The sequence below is a fragment of the Mauremys mutica genome, chromosome 5 (genome assembly GCF_020497125.1).
Source record: "Mauremys mutica isolate MM-2020 ecotype Southern chromosome 5, ASM2049712v1, whole genome shotgun sequence".
In the NCBI taxonomy this organism is placed as follows: Eukaryota; Metazoa; Chordata; order Testudines; family Geoemydidae; genus Mauremys; species Mauremys mutica.
Window position 1 is genome coordinate 123,578,606 of NC_059076.1, and position 21,441 is coordinate 123,600,046.

Below are 21,441 nucleotides of genomic sequence, written 5' to 3' on the forward strand. Positions count from 1 at the left end.
CAGCAAAGCTCTGCTCTCTGAGGAGAGAAGGGGCAGAGCAGGAGATTTCTCAGAACCAGCTAACTCTGTCCTGTATATGGCAAGAGGGAGAATAGACAACAAACAGTCCTTCTTAAGCAGAGGTGAAGACAGACCTAGCTAGAATCCTAGGGTAAAAACACAGCACACAGTTCCCTTTTCCCTTACCAGAATACCATTTAGGGAGAAGGAGGTGAATTCAGACAAATAAGAAGGGAGGGATACTTTGATTTGATTTTAGGAACTTCATGGTTAATGCAAGGCAATATGCATTTTTTAATATCCATTTTTGGTAAGAAATGTAATTCCCAAGGCTCCTCCATGCTAAAAACCCACTTCTGACTCCACAGTGAGCACTTTGTCAACATCTGCAGGTAAGCTAGGTGACCTGGCTTCTATTTGTAAACATCAGAAGAGTTGTGAAACAGTGATAATACTGTGAGGGTTTGTCTTCACTGCAGCATTAGCTTGAGTTACCGACACTGGAGTTAACTCCTCTCAAGTTAGCCTAGCTTCAGTGAGAGAGGTCATACTATAAAACACTGGAGCTGCACAGAGTGCCTGGATCAGCAGCAGAGTAGCTGAATCCCCATTGCATCATTAGCTCCAGTGTCAGCAGCACTTGAGCTTCAAACTTCACTCCCTCACAGGCCAACTAGGTTGAGTTTAAAACACCGTTTAATGTGAGCTAGAGATATTTGTGTGTGCATGAGAATGGGGTTGGGGCAACAATTGAGTTATACCAGGGGTCGGCAACCTTTCAGAAGTGGTGTGCCGAGTCTTCATTTATTCACTCTAATTTAAGGTTTTGCGTGCCAGTAATACATTGTAACGTTTTTAGAAGGTCTCTTTCTATAAGTCTATAATATATAACTAAACTATTGTTGTATGTAAAGTACATAAGGTTTTTTAAAATGTTTAAAAAGCTTCATTTAAAATTAAATTAAAATGCAGAGGCCGTGGACCGGTGGCCAGGACCCCGGCGGTGCGAGTGCCATGCCGCCTTCGGCACCCGTGCCATAGGTTGCCTACCCCTGAGTTATACCTTGAGCGAACACTACAGTGAAGATAAGCCCTGTCAGCTCAGAATCAACATCTATATTTGTGTACATGGAGATTATTCTACCAAAGCCAATCTAACATCCTAGCTCAGATACTGGGATCTATATGTTACCAGAAACACTAGCTTCATGCCATTCGTCTTTCCCTCTAGCCTCTTAGGGCTTGTGAACTGACAGAGCAACACCAGAGAGAACAAGTGTGCTTGCAACCAGGAAGTGGGACCATCTAGGGGGAACAGGTAGAAGGTAAATAGGTAAAATTACTAACTGCCTCCGAAGGGGGCGGGGGAGGGAGGGAGTAGTTGCCCAAGAGCCTCTCAATTGGAAACATTCATTTGGGGTTAAAAACCCACCTAACCACATTTTCACTTATTTTAAAAATTCTTTTAGATTAAGCAACACACCCAAGCTCCCAGATAAAGGCCATGTTGCAGAACATAAAACTAAATTTCTAGCAGCTAACAGGAAAAGTGCATCTTTCACTGAAAAAAATGCATTTCCTTAATTTTTAAATGCAGACAAAACATCTACCTCATAGAGAGAGATTTTTTGGGGCCCAGTTCTTGCATTCTCACTTGCTTCCTATAACAGTTCTATCAGTTCCCAGACCTCAACAGGCAGGAGGGAAAAGAGTAAAGGCATGAAGTTAAGGTTTCTTCTGATACACAGATCCCAGTGTTTGAACTAAAGTTCTGCTTTACTCATAGACTCAGACTAAAGGTCAGAAGGGACCATTATGATCTAGTCTGACCTCCTGCACAATGCAGGCCACAGAATCTCACCCACCCACTCCTGTAACAAACCCCTAACCTATGTCTGAATTACTGAAGTCCTCAGATCATGGTTTAAAGACCTCAAGGTGCAGAGAATCCTCCAGCAAGTGACCCACGCCCCATGCTGCAGAGGAAGGCGAAAAACCTCCAGGGCCTCTGACAATCTGCCCTGGAGGAAAATTCCTTCCCGAGCCCAAATATGGTGATCAGTTAAACCCTGAGCATGTGGGCAAACTCACCAGCCAGCACCCAGGAAAGAATTCTCTGTAGTAACTCAGATCCCACCCAACCTAACATCCCATCACAGATCACTGAGCATATGTACCTGCTAATAATCAAGGTCAATTAATTGCCAAAATTAGGCTATCCAATCATACCATCCCCTCCATAAACTTATCAAGCTTAGTCTTGAAGCCAGATATGTCTGTCTTTTGCCCCCACTACTCCCCTTGGAAGGCTGTTCCAGAACTTCACTCCTCTAATGGTCAGAAACCTTCATCTAATTTCAAGTCTAAACTTCCTAGTGTCCAGTTTATATCCATTTATTCTTGTGTCCACATTGGTACTAAGCTTAAATAATTCCTCTCCCTCCCTGATATTTATCCCTCTGATATATTTATAAAGAGCAATCATATCTCCCCTCAGCGTTCTTTTGGTTAGGTTAAAGAAGCCAAGCTCTTTGAGTCTCCTTTCATAAGACAGGTTTTCCATTCCTCGGATCATCCTAGTAGCCCTTCTCTGTACCTGTTCCAGTTTGAATTCATCCTTCTTAAACATGGGAGACCAGAACTGCACACAATATTCCAGAAGAAGTCTCACCAGTGCCTTGTATAACAGTACTAACACCTCCTTATCTTTACTGGAAATACCTCGCCTGATGCATCCCAAAACCGCATTAGCTTTTTTAACAGCCATATCACATTAGCAGCTCATAGTCATCCTGTGATCAACCAATACTTCGAGGTCCTTCTCCTCCTCTGTTACTTCCAACTGATGTGTCCCCAATTTATAACCAAAATCCTTGTTATTAATCCCTAAATGCATGACCTTGCACTTGTCACTATTAAATTTCACCCTATTACTATTACTCCAGTTTACAAGGTCATCCAGATCTTCCTGTATGATATCCTGGTCCTTCTGTGTTAGCAATACCTCCCAGCTTTGTGTCATCCGTAAACTTTATTAGCACATTCCCACTTTTTGTGCCAAGGTCAGTAATAAAAAGATTAAATAAGATTGGTCCCAAAACCAATCCCTGAGGAACTCCACTAGTAACCTCTTTCCAGCCTGACAGTTTCACCTTTCACCATGACCTGTTGTAGTCTCCCCTTTAACCAGTTCTTTATCCACCTTTCAATTTTCATATTGATCCCTATCTTTTCCAATTTAACTAATAATTCCCCATGTGGAACCATATCAAATGCCTTACTGAAATCAAGGTAAATTAGATCCACTACATTTCCTTTGTCTAAAAAATTTGTTACCTTCTCAAAGAAGGAGATCAGGTTGGCTTGGCATGATCTACCTTTTGTAAAATAATGTTGTATTTTGTCCCAATTACCATTCACCTCAATGTCCTTAACTACTTTCTCCTTCAAAAATTTTTCCAAGACCTTGCATACTACAGATGTCAAACTAACAGGCCTATAGTTACTCGGATCACTTTTTTCCCCTTTCTTAAAAATAGGAACTATGTTAGCAATTCTCCAGTCATACGGTACAACCCCTGAGTTTACTGATTCATTAAAAATCCTTGCTAATGGGCTTGCAATTTCATGTGCCAGTTCCTTTAATATTCTTGGATGAAGATTATCTGGGCCTCCCGATTTCGTCCCATTAAGCTGTTTGAGTTTGGCTTCTACCTCGGATGTGGTAATATCTACCTCCATATCCTCATTCCCATTTGTCATCCTACCATTATCCGTAAGCTCCTCATTAGCCTCATTAAAGACTGAGGCAAAGTATTTGTTAAGGATAATCTAGGCATGGCCCAATATCTAAACCTCCACTCCATCCTCAGAGTTTAGCGGTCCCACTTCTTTCTTTCTTTGTTTTCTTCTTATTTATATGGCTATAGAACCTTTTATCATTGGTTTTAATTCCCTTTGTAAGGTCCAACTCTACATGGCGTTTGGCCTCTCTCACTTTATCCCTACATGTTCTGACGTCAATAAGGTAGCTTTCCTTGCTAATCCCTACCATCTTCCACTCCTTGTAGGCTTTCCGCTTTTTCTTAATCACCTCTCTGAGATGCTTGCTCATCCAGCTTGGTCTACAACTCCTGCCTATGAATTTTTTCCCCTTTCTTGAGATACAGGCTTCTGATAGTTTCTGCAACTTTGACTTGAAGTAATTCCAGGCCTCCTCCGCCTTTAGATCCACAAGTTCTTCAGTCCAATCCACTTCCCTAACTAATTTCCTTAATTCTTTAAAGTTAGCCTTTTTGAAATAAAAAACCCTAGTCCCAGATCTATTTTTGTTTATCCTTCCATCTAGTTTGAACTGAATTAGCTCACGATCACTCGAACCAAGGCTGTCTCCTACAACCATTTATTTGATGAGGTCCTCACTACTCACCAAAACCAAATCTAAAATGGCATCCTCTCTTGTTGGTTCAGCAACTACTTGGTGAAGGAATCCATCAGCTATCGCATCCAGAAAAATCTGAGCCCTATTATATTGTCCTCCACGCTGTATCTGGGAAGTTAAAGTCTCCCATGATCACACAATTCCCATTAGTGTTTACTTCATTAAAAACATTAAAGAGGTCTCTATCCATATCCAGACTGGATCCCAGCAGTCTGTAGCACACCCCAAGCACTATCCCAGGGGAAGCTCTAGTAACTTTCTTTCCCAATGTGATTTTTGCCCAGACAGACTCTGTCTCATCCATTCCATCACTTCTTATTTCTTTACAGTTAATCTCATCATTGATATACAATGCTACTCCACCACCTTTGCCTTTATTTCTGTCTTTCCTAAACAGCACATAGCCTTCAATACCTGTACTCCAGTCATGACTACTATTCCACAATGTTCCTGTTATCCCTATAATATCCGGTTTCACTTCCTGCACCAGTAGCTCTAGTTCCTCCATTTTGTTACCTAGGCTACTCGCATTAGTGTACAAACATCTTAATTTTTGCCGTTTGGCTTCACTGACATTTTTTACCCGATTAGGCACAGACATTCTACCACCAGTATCACCTATTAGACTGGCATCTACACTACCCTTCCTCCTTATGTCCATTCTCTTACCCACGGCTGCATCCTTTCTTACTTTGTTTTCTTCTCTCTCAATGTTAAATTCCAGTGTGGAGATTACCTGGACATTTCCCAACCATCTCCCCCAAATTCCTAGTTTAAAGCTTTCTTAATCAGTTATGTCAGACTTCTAGGATGGAGGCTATTTCCCTTCTTACTCAGGTGAAGTCCATCCCGAGAGAACAGTCCTCTGTCCAAGAATGCTTCCCAGTGGCCATACATTCCAAAGCCCTCCTTGCAGCACCACTGCCTGAACCATCTGTTGATCGCCATAATCTTGTCACACCTTTGTTGCCCTTCTCTAGGAACAGGCAGAATCCCACTGAAGATCACCTGAATCTCGATTTCCTTAAGCGTCTTCCCCAGTCTGGCATAGTCTCCCTTGATACGTTCCAGCAAGAATCTAGCCGTATCATTCGTTCCCATATGAAGGGCAATCAGCAGATTTAACAGAATAATCTCTATGTGCATCAAACAACTGAGGGGCTGGTAGCTAAGCAGTAGCTATGGGAATCTGCTACCAACTCTGCCTGCCTTCTGAAAGACCAGGGGAGTCATGGATAAGGGCTGGGGAGAAGAGCTATGGGGATTTTCCTATAGCTGTCTGTTTCCAGTTTGTATGGGGAGGGGAGGGCATTGCGCAGACCAACCAGAAGAGGGAACAGGAGATAAGCAAGAATGATTATTATCCTGCTGATAATAGTTCATCTTAATTAATTAGCATCTTACAGTTGGTATGGCTATTTCCACTTTTTCATGTTATCTGTATGCATATATATCTTCTTACTATATGTTCCATTCTATGCATCTGTAAAAGCAGCAAAGAATCCTGTGGCACCTTATAGACTAACAGACGTTTTGCAGCATGAGCTTTCGTGGGTGAATACTCACTTCTTCGGATGCAAGAAGACTGCATCTGATGAAGTGGGCTGTAAGCCCACGAAAGCTTATGCTCAAATAAATTTGTTAGTCTCTGAGGTGCCACAAGTACTCCTGTTCTTTTAATGAGAAGGAAAGATGCTCAATAGCCTGGGAAGGGACTGATCAGGAAGAGAGGGGAGAGGAATGGGCACCTGGGACAACTGGAGCAGGGAGAAAGGAGAGAGAGAGATTAAGAAGGGAAGGGAGCTTGAATGTATCTGATTTACCAGGCCCCTGGATTCTTCCCAATCCCAGCCTCCTACTTTCCTCTGGCTCCTTGATCAGCTCCTTCTCAGGCTTCCAAGCTGAGCAGGCTTTGCACAGGTCCTGTTTCCCACTTCCTCTTCTGATAATATGGTTTTCTTGTCTCCACTAACCTTCCACTGCCAGTTCTGTGTCACCAACACAAGAATAAAAGCATGTATGGCACATCACCCACTGACAGAACAGCCATTTCTAAACTTTCAAGCCTTTGCTAAAGGTAAAGTAAGAGGTTTCAAACTAATGACCTAGTTCATTACTACCATCTTCTTGGTTTGATTGTTTCTAACCAGTTTCAACTTGTTCTCCTACTCTGTCCAAATGGCTCCGCGAGAACACTGCTGGCATGGATTCAGCAGTTTATCGGAGCTGGGTAAGAGATTCAGTACAATGCTGCCAGAGTCAGGCTATACTGCAGAACAGCTCACATCACTGATTAGAGACACACAGACATTCTGGGAAACAAGCCTGAACAAACATGTTTAGCTTATCTCCGGGGACTAAAATGAGGTACGCCAAAGAGGTTCACTACGGGGGCATCAGACATCATTTTTACAAACTGATCTTTTTGTGCAAACTGGAAAGCACGAGTTTCATTAGTATCCTTCCCCATTCCTTCCATGCAGGCACATCATTTGTGCAGTTAGAGGCCCCACTGTGCTGGGCGCTATACAGATATATTGTAAAAGAAACAAACCCTACCCCAATGAGTTTAATATTTAACTAAACATATGGTAACAAAATAAACCAAGAGTTAATTATATCTATTACATTACACTTGAGATGTAAGTAGCAGAAGAGGGGGTTCTGTAGCATTTTTAATGAGTTACTCTATCATAATGTTTCATATTTTCTTCATATTTAGCTCTATGCTTTTAATACTGCGTTGCATTTCAAACTTTCAAAATAAAATGACAGTGAAGACCAATCTTAACCTTTTAAAACAAAGTTTTTAAAATGTTCCTTACTTCCCTCAAGACTAATCATGACTAAAAAACATTTTCTGGTAGCTTAGAATCGCCAAAAATCCAGCTGAATGCAAAGACAAGCAGCTGAACTACACTTAAAAATCTCAGGAGCACTGACAGATGACCTGCCCAGAGAGAGAGAAAGAAAGAAAACTGGCCTCGAACCTCAATTTCGTTGGTAAATTCTACTGAATTGTACAAGAAAGAGGGCTTTTCCAGCCTCATTTATTGCTGTGCTAAATTCCTTCTTTAGTATCACTCAATTACCCCTCACATTGTAGTTGGGGAAGCATACACACAGATAATTCAAGGGCACAGTAATAGGCCACAACTTCCATTCAACACATTTATAAGAACTGTGGCAAGCAGCCATTTCCAGCCTCTGGTGTGAGCAGGGTTTAGTATTTTTAATGATAATGTTGAAATTTTTCACTGACATTTTTAATGCTCAGGGAGCCTTTAATGGGGCCAGAGCAGCACAAGCTCTGTTATTCTCCTGGTATTTCCACCAGCCAGGAATTTTAATACTGGGAGAATACCATAGGTTATTTTTGCCATATGAACTCTTCAGGCTTGAGAGTTAGTGAAGAAATACAAGATATAAATAAGGGGATATTCAGGTTTAACCCAAATACTGCTTATTATTAGGTTCCTGTGAACACAAATGCCCAGCCCACGCCTCAGGGTCAGACATGCCAGTAAGCAAATGCTCTCAGGATTTTTAAGCACAGGTCAGATCAGATCAGCAGCTTGTGCATCTAATTTCTCAGTGGCAAGTTACTGATCTGACCTGAACAGCACATAAAAAGCCTGAGGGCACAGACTGGTCAGCATGTCTGAACCGAAGCTGAAAATGAAAACTGGCCTCACACCACACAATACCCTTATAGAGTCTAATGAATGGAAGTTGCACCCATACTGGGCTTCTGGGGAAAAACACACAATTAGCTGCACACCTACTTCTTAAAATAAAAAGTGAGGTGGGTAGGAATACCCCTTTGAAGACAAACACACACAAAAAAAGTCTGGATGATTCCTGACCCTCTGCTTCCCCAAACCAGAGTCATCTGGGACAAGGTGAGGCAGAATTCCTGAAGGAAACTCATTCATTTTGACTGCTGCTTGCTTCTTCTCGGCAGTGCTCTCTCTCACCTCTCCATAGATTTTTATTTTTTTTAATTTCTATAGCTTCAGGTATTGCCCTCCCACATTCTTAGGACATAAGCACTGGAAGGCACTAGAAATAGGAAGAAGATGGGAGAAGGAAGGCAAACAATCTAATATTGAGGGGGGGGGAGAAAAAACCCTAAATTGGCACACACATCTTGCTCATAATTGAAATATACAGGCAATTTTAACAATTGTAATTAATAAAAATGCCTAATGTTAATTTGTAACATGTAAAGGTATTGACCACAATGGGGAGTGCACGGGAAAGATCTTAGTAGACTCCGGTCACATCCCAGTTGTAACCAGGGCGGCTCCAGGCACCAGCGCAGCAAGCACGTGCCTGGGGCAGCAAGCTGAGGGGAGGGGGGCGGCGTGCTGGTCATCATGAGGGCGGCAGTCAGGAAGCCTTCGGTGGCGTTTCTGCAGGAGGTCCGCCGGTCCCGCAGCTTCGGCAGCAATTTGGTGGCAGCTATGCGAAAAGCGTGGGACCAGCAGATCACCCGCAGAATCACCGCTGAATCCGCGTGACTGACGGACCTCCCGCAGAAACGCCGCTGAAGGCCACCTGACTGCCGTGCTTGGTTGTAACTAACTAGAAACATGACTAGATTTTCTAATACAAAAGTTTTCAGATCTGCTTGGTAGAGGAGTCTACCATGATCAACAGGCATACACTCTTGATAAAAGAAGATATCAGCATTCAAGTTTTAATTTATTGGATGCTAAAGAATTACATGTACACTCATCATTCTACAGCTTTTCACAGAGTTTATAACCAACCAGGCTGTCTGAAGTGAGGTTTTTCTGGCATCAGCTACACTGCTGTGTTATGAAAAGAAGCTGCTGTCTAGATAACTCAGGGTATGTCTACACTACAAAACTATTTTGATCTCATTTACGTTAACATACAGCCACCACAGTAATTAAATCACTTTACATGTCCACACTATGTTCCTTGTGTCGGAGGTGCACATCCTCATCAGGAGTGCTTGCACTGATTTAACTGTCAGTGTAAGGCATTGTGCGATGGCTTATGAAAGCCAGCAACAGTTGATGTAAACAATGCACTGTCTACACTGACACTGTATCCAACTCTGAAGACCTAAGTGCTACACCTCTTGCAGAGGCGGAGTTATTAATTTGGTGTAGCAACATTTGAGTGTAGATGCTTACAGAATTAGGTCGACGCAAGTTGCCTTGCATCGACCTAACTGCAGTGTAGACCAGGACTGAGTGTTGCCGTAATCAGGTCAGATGAGAATGTTATGACACCCTGTGTAATCTCACCTCTTATATATCTCATTTGCTTCCCCCATCTGGTGTCTCAGTTTCTTACCTGTAAAATGGGAATCACGCTTGGGTACCAGAAATTGGTACTGTAAGACAGTTAGAGTTTGTATGGCTCTTTGTATAGCTAAAGTGGCGGGTAAATGGTAAATCTAGAATAGTCTTTCCCAGGGTAGGACCGAAGCATAACAGTGAAATTGCATTTTTGTTGTTTGTGCTGTACCCATTCTGTGAACAAAGCTTTTCAGTCTGGTACTTTCTCCAAACGCTGTTTTATGACAAAATAGCAGTAATACTATAAATTAAAGAGTGCGTCAAATGTTATAATTCTACAATAATCCAGCCATAAACAACCTTTTCCCCTCCCCATCACAATCTGAATAACAACTAGTCTTGAAATCAAAGACCTGTAACACTTTAACAAAAACTAATATAAAACATTACATAGACTAATTTCATTTTAAAAAGACAGTTTTCGGATAGTGTTGAGCAAAGAATCAGGTTTAGTTTTCACCAGCAGGTTTTTTTAAGAAATATAAAAAGGTAGCTGAACCATAGAATTTTAACAGGTTAGCCCTCCCTTTATCAAATTTGTCCACATGGATCAGTTGCTGCTGCTAAGCAGCAACAGTTTGATACACAGAAGCTCAACTTTAGACGGATAAATCTGACCCTTTGCTGAACCATTGGGTTAAGTCTCCACCAGAGTTAATTTCTAGGCCTATAATTCATTTGAGAGGAGGAAAGCCATTTTTAGTAAAGGTTAAAAGAACAACTGTCAAGTAACTTATGCAACTTGACAAAAAATAGAGTCTATAACTAAAGACAATTTTGTCTTGTGGTTATCCTACTTCAGGTACCCCAAAAGAGGACACTGGGGGAAAGGTCCGGGAGGGAGGGGCACAGTTGGGGGAACTGGAGGAGGGAGGAGGACATAGGGGGATATTCATTGCAGTTGGGGGCAGTATTGTTCCCTGTTGTGGTGGCAGGGCAGCTGGCACAAGCCCAAGATGCAGGGACAGCCATCAGTCAGCGCTCACCTGAGGGATGCCTTCCCCAGGAGTATCCTGGGTGAGCAGAATCTGGCAGCTATGGCTTGCAGGGGAATGGATCAATCATCTGTGGATGCAGGGGAGGGAGCATATGGGAAGGGGACCAATAGGGGTTCTTTCTGAGCTGCAGCTTGTCTGCTGCAAACTCTGCCCTTCCACCCCTCCTCCCGACATTTCATGTTATTTGAAAACTCTGCTGGGATAGAGAAAGCCTCTTTTTTTGAGCCTGCTATGTCCAGGAAACTCCGTATGTATGGTAACCCTAGTCCGAGGGCCATAGATGGAACAACAACTTCGAGTGAAGATGGCTGGAACTCAGGGTTATGTGACCTTCCTTTCTGTGCAGACCAGTTCCCGAAACAAACGAACATCCCAGTCAAGGATGGCATCCATGGTTAGATGGACCCTGAACTGGGTAGAACTATCCCCAGATAGAGATTATGTAAGTTTTGCCAGCATTAACTTTACTCTCAAACTCATCTTAGCTCATGTAAAAATAATTTTTAAAAACCATAAGTTTTCTATTGCTATCTTATGCAATTTTTATTTATTGCTGCAACATGTCTTCTAATCTAGGAAGACAACGCCTAAATTAAAAATAACTATTTAAAATCAGGAAATTACCATCTAGAAAAACTTTTGAAAAATATAAGACATTCTCTTGTAGACACAAAGCAGTGTGGCAAAAGTGAAATTTCATGTTCTAGTCTATCTTTATTTCATTATACAAAGATCTTTTCCCTCTACCAGAAGCAGCTAAAACCTTCACATATCAAGAAACTTTCACATAGCAGCTGTCAGGAAGACTGAAGAAACAGGTCACCGTAAGGACAAACTAGAGGTCCAGGAGAAAAGTTTTGTTTTGCAGATTGAAACACAATGCACAGGCAACCTATGGAACTTGTTGCCAGAGAATGTTGTGATGGCCAAAAGTATAATCAGGTTAAAAAAGAATTAGCCAAGATGGTCAAGGACGCAAGCCCATGCTCTGGATGTCCCTAAACTTCTGTCTGCCAGAAGCTGGGACTGGATGAGAGGGGACGGATCACTCAGTAATTGCCCTGTTCTGTTAATTCCCTCTGAAGCGTCTGGCACTGGGCACGGTCAGAAGATAGGATACTGGACTAGATGGACCACTGGTCTGAGCCAATATGGCCATTCTTATGTTCTTATGAAAGAACCCTAAATGAAGCCTGATGCATCATTACCTTAAATATTACAATGAGGAATCATGGCACTAAAAATCAGATTATTTAAATTGCTTTTTAGTTAGTTTAATTGTTTTGGTAGTCTTCTTTGTTCTGAGCTCCACTGAAGTATGTAGCCACAGAGCTTGAAAACGTCACTCATCTACTCACCACAAGCAATTAGAAAACTTACCACGGGAATTGGGGAGCCTAAATCATCAATTTCCACAAAATCTGAGCTCTCTCAAAAAGCTGTCTTAGTCCACATATGAACTGAAGTGTTCTCTTTTCTGCATGCAATTCCAGTGCCTCCACTGCTGCTCACAGATTTGCCAAGCAACAGCATTGTGAAACTAACAATATGGCTGAAACAATCCAGAAACCTGTGGGCAGCAATTAAACTCATGATTCATTTCAGTTTCATGAATCCTTTTAGGAGCATTATTAATAGTAGAGGCAAGTAGAGGAGATACTCATAAGAGAGATGAACCCACAAAAAGAGGAAGGAAAAGGAAAAACAGGAAAGAGCTCCACCTACCCTATAGCAGCCAGGAGGCTCTGGAAAGGGAAGAGGAGTAAAATTTTACAGCACTTAGAAGAGGGTGGAGCTTTAAGTTTACCAGAGACCTACAAGCTGGAGACTTCCAGCAGGGGACAGACAGCACCCTGGTAGAAATCCCAGAACTTCCAAATTACCAGAAACTGGAAGTGCCAGGAGGACTGGAATTTTTATCCGACATTACATTTCTCTAGTGTGGGCTCCCCACCCTCTGTGTCTAATCTATTTCTGGCTAACAAGATGTGTCTAGTAAAATAATTTTAAGACCTCACCAAGCCTAGACTTAGGTGGAATTGGAAGTGCTTATTCCCAGAAAGAAGCAAGAATCTGCTAAGTACCATACTGTCTGAAATTTAGTCATCTGCTAAACTCTCAGCCCACAGCTGTACTTATCCAACCCTCAGGACAGATTCCAATTCTGCAAAATGCAAGCTTTGTAAAAACAAAAACACAAAACAAAAAGCAGAACAGACAAATAAGGTTGTGATTGCAAACACAGCCTTCCATAAGAGAACTGATATAGACTGGAACAGTTCTAAGATGTGTTGACGGTTCCATTCATTCAATGATCTATTAACTATAATCTGACAACACTAAGGGCTAAATTTTTTTTTAAGTTAAAGCAAATTCCCATGCGCAGAGCCCAAACAAAGATACACAGTAGTAATTCTAGAAGTTACTTGCATCATCTTCTCTCTGTCTCACACTCAACACTGTGAAGTACCATAAAGGGTAGTTTCCATAAACAAGTCTTTATTATATTCTTTAGCTTCATGGAAATCTTGCGACTGACACAAGTAGAACATTGCTATGAATCAAGGACAGCACAATGCTTCAGCTCATAACTTCAGCACACAGTCTGTAACTAACGGCCTTGGCTACATGGAGGTTTAATCTGCAAAGCGTTAATGCACAATATGCAAACCACACCAATACTGTGCACACAGGACAGCTGTGACCTCTTTCAGTTCACATCAGTTGCATGTTGTACCGGGTTATAAAATTTAGCAATGCTCAGGAGATTAATGATGGCTTTGTTCACATGGGATTCCCAAAATGCACTGAGCAATTGATGGGACCATGTGCCTATCATTTGCTCCCTGCACCAGGGGGATCAGAGTTTATAAACAGAAAGCAGTATTTCTCCATGGTGCTCTGAGGGCTGGTCGACCACTGTGGCAAGTTTACAAACAAACATAGCGTGGTCTAGAAAGGTCCACGATGGAAAAATCTTTCAGAACTCAGCTCTATTTATCTTAATGAATAAAGGACAGTTTGCCCCCAGAATCATTATGGATATTAGTGGTGTGGAGACTACTCTAGTTATCCTGGGAGACCTGGTTTATTCTCTGATGGTTAAGGAAGCCATTCACAGGCCACTTGGATGGAAGGAAAGAAGGAACTGTTTAATTATCACCTTGGTAATTGCAGTAACAGTAAAGTACGCATTTGGTCATCTGAAAGAAAGGTGGCGCTGTTTACAGACTATGTTGGAAGATTCAGAAAAAAATACTTGCCTAAGATTAATGCTGCATGTGGTATTTTGCATTTATAAGTAAGGGATAAAGTTTTAGGGCTCATCTTCACTGCGGGCTAAATCGCTGATGCAATCGATTTAGTGGGTCTGGTGAAGTCACGTTAAGTCTACAGGAGAGCATCTCTTGCTGACACAGCACAGCATAGACACTGCGGTAAGTTGATGTAAACTACATAGACTTAAGTTATGTAAATTACCATTATAATAAAATTGCAAGGAATCTGACCAGATATTCCATGTAAGATATCTGTGAAAATGTTATGATTTGCTAAATATGATTAGGGTTGCCAGGTGTCTAATTTCCAACCAGAACACCCTGTTGAAAAGGAACCTTGGCAGCTCCAGTCAGCACTGCTCTCAAGAAAGTTGGCAACCCTAAGTATGATAATCTTATTGATATGGTTGTATCGCCTTTGTAATGTGAGTTATAGATTTGTATGTATAGGGTTATCAGCTTTACAATGAACCCATTGAAAGGCACCAGGGGATACACCTGATGAGTCAGCAAGACATGTGGAAACATACTGAGTGACGTTTCCCAGCGAACACCGTTCTCCGGGTGGCTTGTAACATCCGGGATAAAATTCCACCAACCGAGGGGCGGAGGTGGATCTGTTCATCAAGTCTGTTCCGACATTGGACTTTTAGGCCGTCACGCCTTCATGGTGGCACAGGAACGGACCAAAAGGCCAACAATCGCTACGTCCGACTGTCTGGCTAAGCACTGAAGTAGAAGAAGAACATAGCGAGCCACTGTTGTTGGTCGAGTTCTCTGGGATTTTGTTGTTAAGAATGGGGAAGAGCACAAGATGTGTGTTCTGCATCCATCCCTGATAATACTGTGCTAATTTTTCATTTTAGTGAAGTTGAGCGATGCCACCTTGTGCACTGATTCAAGGGAACAGTAATGCTTCTAGTGTGGGACTGAAGAAATTACTTTTTAAGAGTACTTTGATAGTTTATGGGGGGGGGAGCGGAGGAGGAGACCTCTACTAGTGCTTGAGCTACAATACCCTAAAGTGGGGGAAATAAAAAGTACAATATCTAATGTAGGGATGTAAATGCAATTAAAACTGTTACCCCAGTCTCACATGCTATATAAAGAGGTGTGCCACAACATGCCATGTCTCTCTTATGGGGGTACGGTGGATGTCTTGGGCAGCCCTCTCTGAAAATGCTAAGGTGAGGGCAGGCTCCAAAAGGGAGAGCAGATGCTCCAAAAAACTGGTGGTTAACACTGAAGTTAAACTCACCAACTAGTCACAAACTGTGGTTCTGATCTCCCACACCAGTTACTGAGCAGCTGAAAAAGAAATCACACAGCCTCCTGCAATAATTGCATTCCAGTTCTCTGGCTCCCAATCAGCTCATAGTTCCAGTACAGTGAGAAGTTATTTAAAAACTCTACTCACTGTACAAAATGTTCTTCTGACCCTAAAGGATCACGCTACCAAGTCAATATTAGTTTGTATCTTACCAAGCTGCCAGCCAATCCTTTAGTGTCTAAAATTAAAAGTTTATTACGAGGAAAAAAGAAAGAAGAGAGTTGTTAAATGATAAAGCCCTCAGATACATACAGAGACTTCAAAAAGTCCATATAGAAGGTTCTTAGCAATATTGGTGAGTTTGCTGGCTTGAAAGTACCTCTGGAACACATCCAAATCTTGGATAGGTCATTCAGTCCTTTGCTACACACTGAAGCTCTGAACAAAGTTACTCCAGAGGTAAGAAGCAGGAATGAAGACAAAATGGAGATGATGTAGCTGCCTTTTATATTTTGTTGCCATGCGGCTTGAACTTCCTTTGTCCCAAACACAAGCTGCCCAGCACATGGCATGGAAAAATCCATAGATAACTGAAATGTACAGATAGGAAAAATACGAAAAATGCTGCTTGAAAACTTTGATTTAAGGATATTTACTCTGTATATTTTGACATGGGTAGTAGACAATTTGTGTTTTAATGGTTACAAAGCTTTAACTTTTTAAATCTCAACATCTACTGTCATGAAATAATTATTGTGACCTCCCCACCAAAGATTTCCCTCAACTGTGAATATTTAAAATTGATAATTGAAAAAAAAAGTTTAAAAATAAATTCTGCCAAGACTACATATGCGCTGCAAAGATCAGCCGTTTGTAAACCCTGCCTACTTGCAGTATGTATTCACCCAAGAGACAGAATGAGTATGAAGGTCCAGTAGTCTTGCAAGTTAATATTTACCAGAGAGAACACAACTGCAAACATCACTGTAGTGAGAAACAAGGATATTTGCTGGCATTGCACAGAGGATGAGTTCAACATTTGGTGTAAGGATTTTATTAAGTCAGTTCACTTAAGCATTTTATTATTTATTTCAATAGCATCCACCATGTGCTGGGCACTGTCCATATACACAGGAAGACTAAACTCTTGGAGGCAGAGATTATTTAAAATGATATGTATCATATGAAAGATGGGGAGAAGCATTTTTAATGAATACACAATACAGAAAAAACAAACTGTACACCTAACTACTTCCCTACTCTATACACTAATGAATTTTGCCAATTTCTTGTAGGCATCAATGAAGATGCAAGTCTTGATGATGGATTTGAAGAGGTGAGGGTAGGATTTAAAAGATACTCCTGTGGGGGGATTCTGTGCCAATGCGGGGTTGCAGAATTCATATGGTCCACAATTTTCTGTGTCCCCGTGCAGAAAAATGCAAAAAAAAAAAATCTGCTAGAGGAAATGCCCTCCCCAAACAAAGGCGAGGCATGGGGGACCACACAGGGTTATGTGCCACTGCTTCTCCTCCCCCCCTTTGCAAATGCAGAGCTAACCAACTCGGAAGCTGTGTCTAGTCTTGGGCTCCGTGGACTCTGCAGCTGAATGCGGCCTCTTGGGTCCTAGTTCCAGTTGTGCTCCCCTTCTGTGTTCTGGGAGCCTTCCTATTTTCTGTGGAACAGTGAGTTCCTGCGGTGGGGCTGGGTAAGTGGTGGTGAGCGGAAGAGGCTGTGGGGAAGGAAGGGGGGTGGAATAGGGCAGGGGAAGGGGAATGTGGGAGTGAGGAGGGGGGATAGAGAAGAGAAGGGGATAGGGGAATCATGGGGGAGGGGCGTCCCCTCGGCAGCAGCTGGGGCTTTCCCATTAAGCAGGCCCATCGAACCCTCAGCTGACAATCCCTACCCCCCTACACCTGGACCCCTCTGACAAGCTCTCCACACCCAGACCCCTACCGCATTGAGCCCCAACCATGTGCACCTGGACCCCCACCCCATCAAGCCCTCCAGTACCCAGACCCCCCCAGCCAAGACCCATCTCCCCACACCCAGACCCCGCCCCCCCATGAGCCCAACCACCATCACCTGGATCCCCTGCAGAGTCCCATTATCCCTGCACCCGGAACCCCCCAATGAGCCTCTGTGCATCCAGATCTCCCACTGAGCCGCCCACACCCAGACTGCCCCACCCAGAAACCTCTCACACCACACCTGGATCCCCCCACACTAAGCACCTCCACACTTGGGTCCTGCTGGGCTGAGCCTGCCTACCACCCACACCTGGTGTGCCTGGCACAGAGGGGCGGGGCCCTGGAGTGTTTCTGTGGCAGGCCCAATCACTACACTCTTAATAAACTTCATTTCAAGTGACCAGCTTCAACATGTTACCCCTTCTGCTTAACAATCTGTCCCAACTTGTATTTAGCTCAGATTCTGCTTCCTTCCCCAGACCTAATGAAGATCTGTGTAGTTTGAAAGCTCATAACTTCCAGCAACAGAAATTGGTCCAATAAGAGAGATTACCTCACCTACCTTCTCCCTCATATATCCTGGGAACACCACCACTACGACGACGCTTCAGACACATTTACGCTGACTTTCATTATAGTCACTCAAATATTATATTTTAAGTGTTTTCTCCAAAAGTTGTTTGATAACAGTACACCTCTACCTCGATATAACGTGACCTGATACAATACGAATTCGGACATAACGCGGTAAAGCAGTGCTCCGGGGATCAAAGCAAGTTCAATATAATGCGGTTTCACCTAAAACGCAGTAAGATTTTTTGGCTCCCGAGGACAGCGTTATATCGAGGTAGAGGTGTATTTTAAAAGTTAACTTAAACTGTATGTAACAAATCACTATACTTAAAAAAAAATGAAAAGCAAATGATATTGAACACTTGAGGAATTGTTTATGCAAAGTCTCATGATGTTTGTTAAAAGTAGTAATCATTCATTTTTTAAATGGCTTCTATGCATACTCTGCAGAGAGGCCTACAAAATTAATCCTTCCTTATTCCTGATGGGGCCTTGAGAATGTCTCCCTCCATCCCCACAAAGCCCCATATTCTATCATCACCTTCCTTCCCATTAGGGACAAGACTCCCTTTGCAATCTGTCAACACTGTTCCTTTGCTGCCCAAAAGGTTTACATGAGTAGGGCCCTACCAAATTCATGGCCCTGAAAAATGCATCACAAACCATGAAATAAGGTCTCCCCCTGTGAAATTTGGTCTTTTTTTGTGCTTTTACCCTATATTATACAGATGTCACAGGGGAGACCAGCGTTTTGCCCCAAAAGGGAGTTGCAGGGGGGTTGCAAGGTTATTTTAGGGAGGTCATGGTATTGTTGCGCTGCCTTCAGAGCTGAGTGGTCGGAGAGCGGTGGCTGTTGGCCGGGTGCCCAGCTTTGACGGGAGCACCCCACCAGCAACAGCACAGAAGTAAGGGTGGCAACACCATCCCATCCAACCCTTCTGTGCTGCTATCTTCAGAGCTGGGCAGACAGAGAATTGCAGCTGCTGCCGTAGGGCCCAATTCTGCAGGCAGCAGCACAGAAGTAAGGTTGGCAACACCATACCACAACATCCTTACTTCTGCACTGCTGCTGACAGCAGCTTTGCCTTCAGAGCTGGGCTCTGCCTCTGCTCTCTAACTGCCCAGCTCTGAAGGAAGTGCTGCAACCAGCAGCAGCACAGAAGTAAGGATAGCAATACTGTGAGCCCCCTACAATAACCTTGCATCCTCCCACACAACTGCCTATTGGGTCAGCACCGTGAAATTTCAGATTTAAATAGCTGAAATCATGAAATTTACTATTTTTAAAATCCTATGACCGTGAAATTGACCACAATGAAGGATGAATTTGGTAAGGCCCTGTACATGAGACACTTCCTTCCCCAACTCTGTGGGCCTCAGAAGAAAAAGGCGGAGTGATTAATGTGTAGGCCTGCTGCAAGGTAGTGCAGAGCTTTTCCAGAATGCTGCTCAACAATCTTTAATACGCCAGTTTACATTGTAAAGTTATCTGAGCAGATCATTTTATACAATATTCTTGCCTCAAAGAGAGAGAGAGTAACACCCCACAGCTGTGCAGGAATTTCACAACCCCATTCTAATACAGAAACCTTTGATCCCTGCTTGGATCTGTTACTAGAAGTTAGAAAAAAAAGTCTGGTAAATATAAAAATGAATTTAAATACAGCGTACAGGCTGTTTCCATGGCACCAAATATGCTTACTATAATCAAGCCTTCATCACCATGGGGGTAAGAGTGACAGTGGAGGATACTCTCTCTTTTTTGTTCCATCTGGGGTATCCAGTTCTCTTCACATGCACATTGCATCTTAGAATTCTGCTGCAGTAAGCGATTTTGATAGAACAAACCAAACGCATTCCCCATACTTGCGAAGTTAAATACAACCATTTCTCATTGCACAGACAAGGCCCTTAGCACATAAAAGCCATTTGCAAGATATACCTTTTACAAAGGGAAAATTGAACAACTTCATTTATGCTATCACCAAGATTTTAACTGAGCACCAGCTCAGATTACAAGATTTGTCAGAATACATAAAATAAAATTCTTCCTACCTTGTTTGTGCCTGCATAGTAGTAGTCAGAGGCTCTCTCCCTACTGGGCTTTAAAAATCATGCTCAACCACTGTTAAAACATGACAGAAAGGTTTTCAATTGCAATTTGGTCAACAAATGCATATGGTGCAAAACTATGTCAGAACCACCAAGCTCTTGTGTAGGTGTTGAATATTATGAAAACTACTGTAACAGTTTGTACCTGACTACAGCTTCCAGACAATCCTTGGTAGAATTCTGTATTGCTGAAATTGTACATAAGCATAGTTTTTAAACTTAGTTATAAGGTTATTGTAGTGAGAGATGGCATAGTCTAGTGCAGCGGTCCCCAACTTTTTTGGCACCAGGGACCGGTTTCGTCGAAAAAAAAAAAGTTTCCGTGGACCTGCCCCCTATCTGACCCCCAGGGCCGGCTCCAGACCCCAGCGCGGCAAGCACGCGGACCTCCCGCAGGCATGACTGCGGAGGGGGCGCTCGTCCCGCGGCTCAGGTAGACCTCCCGCAGGCATGACTGCGGACGGTTCGTTGGTCCCGCGGGACCAGCGAACCCTCCGCAGCTGCGGGAGGTCCAGCTGAGCCGCGTGACCAGCTGACCCTCCGCAGTCATGCCCATGGCAGGTCCGCTGCTCCCGGGGTTCCGGTGCACCTCCCGCGCATGACTGCTTGGGGCGGCCAAATTCGTAGAGCCGCCCATGCTGACCCCCACCCACTTCCTGCCCCCCCGACTGCCCGCCCCCCTCAGAATCCCCGACCCATCCTGCTCCTTGTCCCCTCACCACCCCCAGAGACCCCCACCACCCTGGGACCCCACCCCTGCTCCCTGTCCCCTGACTGCCCCAACCCCTATCCCCCCTGCTGAGTCCTGACAGACCCCCCCGGAACACCCACAATCCAACCCCCCCCATTCCCTGCCCCCTGACCGCTCCCCCAACCTCTGCCCCCTCTCTGTGCCCTGACTATCCCCAGGACTCCCTGCCCCTTAGCCAACCCCCCTGGCCCCAGCCTCTTACCCCCGGCTCCCTCCTCACCCGGAGCCTCAGCGCCTCGCCCGACAGCTGCAGCGTGTCCCCGGCGGGGCCGGAGCTCCGTTCCGCTCAGAGCCGCAGCTCCGTCCCGCTCAGAGCCGCGTGGTGAGGGGGCGGGGCTGGGAGCTCCACGCCGAGCAGAGGCAGCTGAGCTCAGCCCGGAGCTCCCAGCCCCGCCCCCTCACCACGCAGCTCTGAGGGGGCGAGGTTGCCGAGCGGAGGCAGCTGAGCTCAGCCCGGAGCTCCCAGCCCCGCCGGAGACACGCCGCTTGATGTGCTAGGCGTCGGTTTGTGGCCCGGTTCCTAACAGGCCGCGGACCGGTACCGGTCCGCGGCCCGGGGACCCCTGGTCTAGTGGACTGAGCAGAGAACTGTAATTCAGGAATACTGACTTCTAATACAAGTTCTCACAAGGACTCCCTCTGTGGCCTAGGAAAGGTCATAACTTCTCTAACATCTGTGAAATGGTGATAGTACTTACATCATAGCAATGTC

At 43.9% G+C, this 21,441-nt stretch overlaps 1 protein-coding gene across 8 annotated transcripts in view; it reads right to left on the reverse strand.

Moving 5' to 3' along the window:
- ADD1 (adducin 1) overlaps nucleotides 1-21,441 on the reverse strand; it is a 126,527-nt gene that overhangs the window by 77,660 nt on the left and 27,426 nt on the right. For 5 of the 8 annotated variants that reach the window (XM_045019511.1, XM_045019512.1, XM_045019516.1 and 2 more), the window contains exons 2-3: nucleotides 19,922-19,991; nucleotides 6,265-6,429 (exon numbers count right to left, since the gene is read on the reverse strand). The exons of 2 other annotated variants lie outside the window; for them this stretch is intronic. The gene's annotated coding sequence lies outside the window, so the exon portion shown is untranslated. The remainder of the gene's footprint in view (nucleotides 1-6,264; nucleotides 6,430-19,921; nucleotides 19,992-21,441) is intronic. One more of the 8 variants, XM_045019509.1, reaches the window with a different exon arrangement.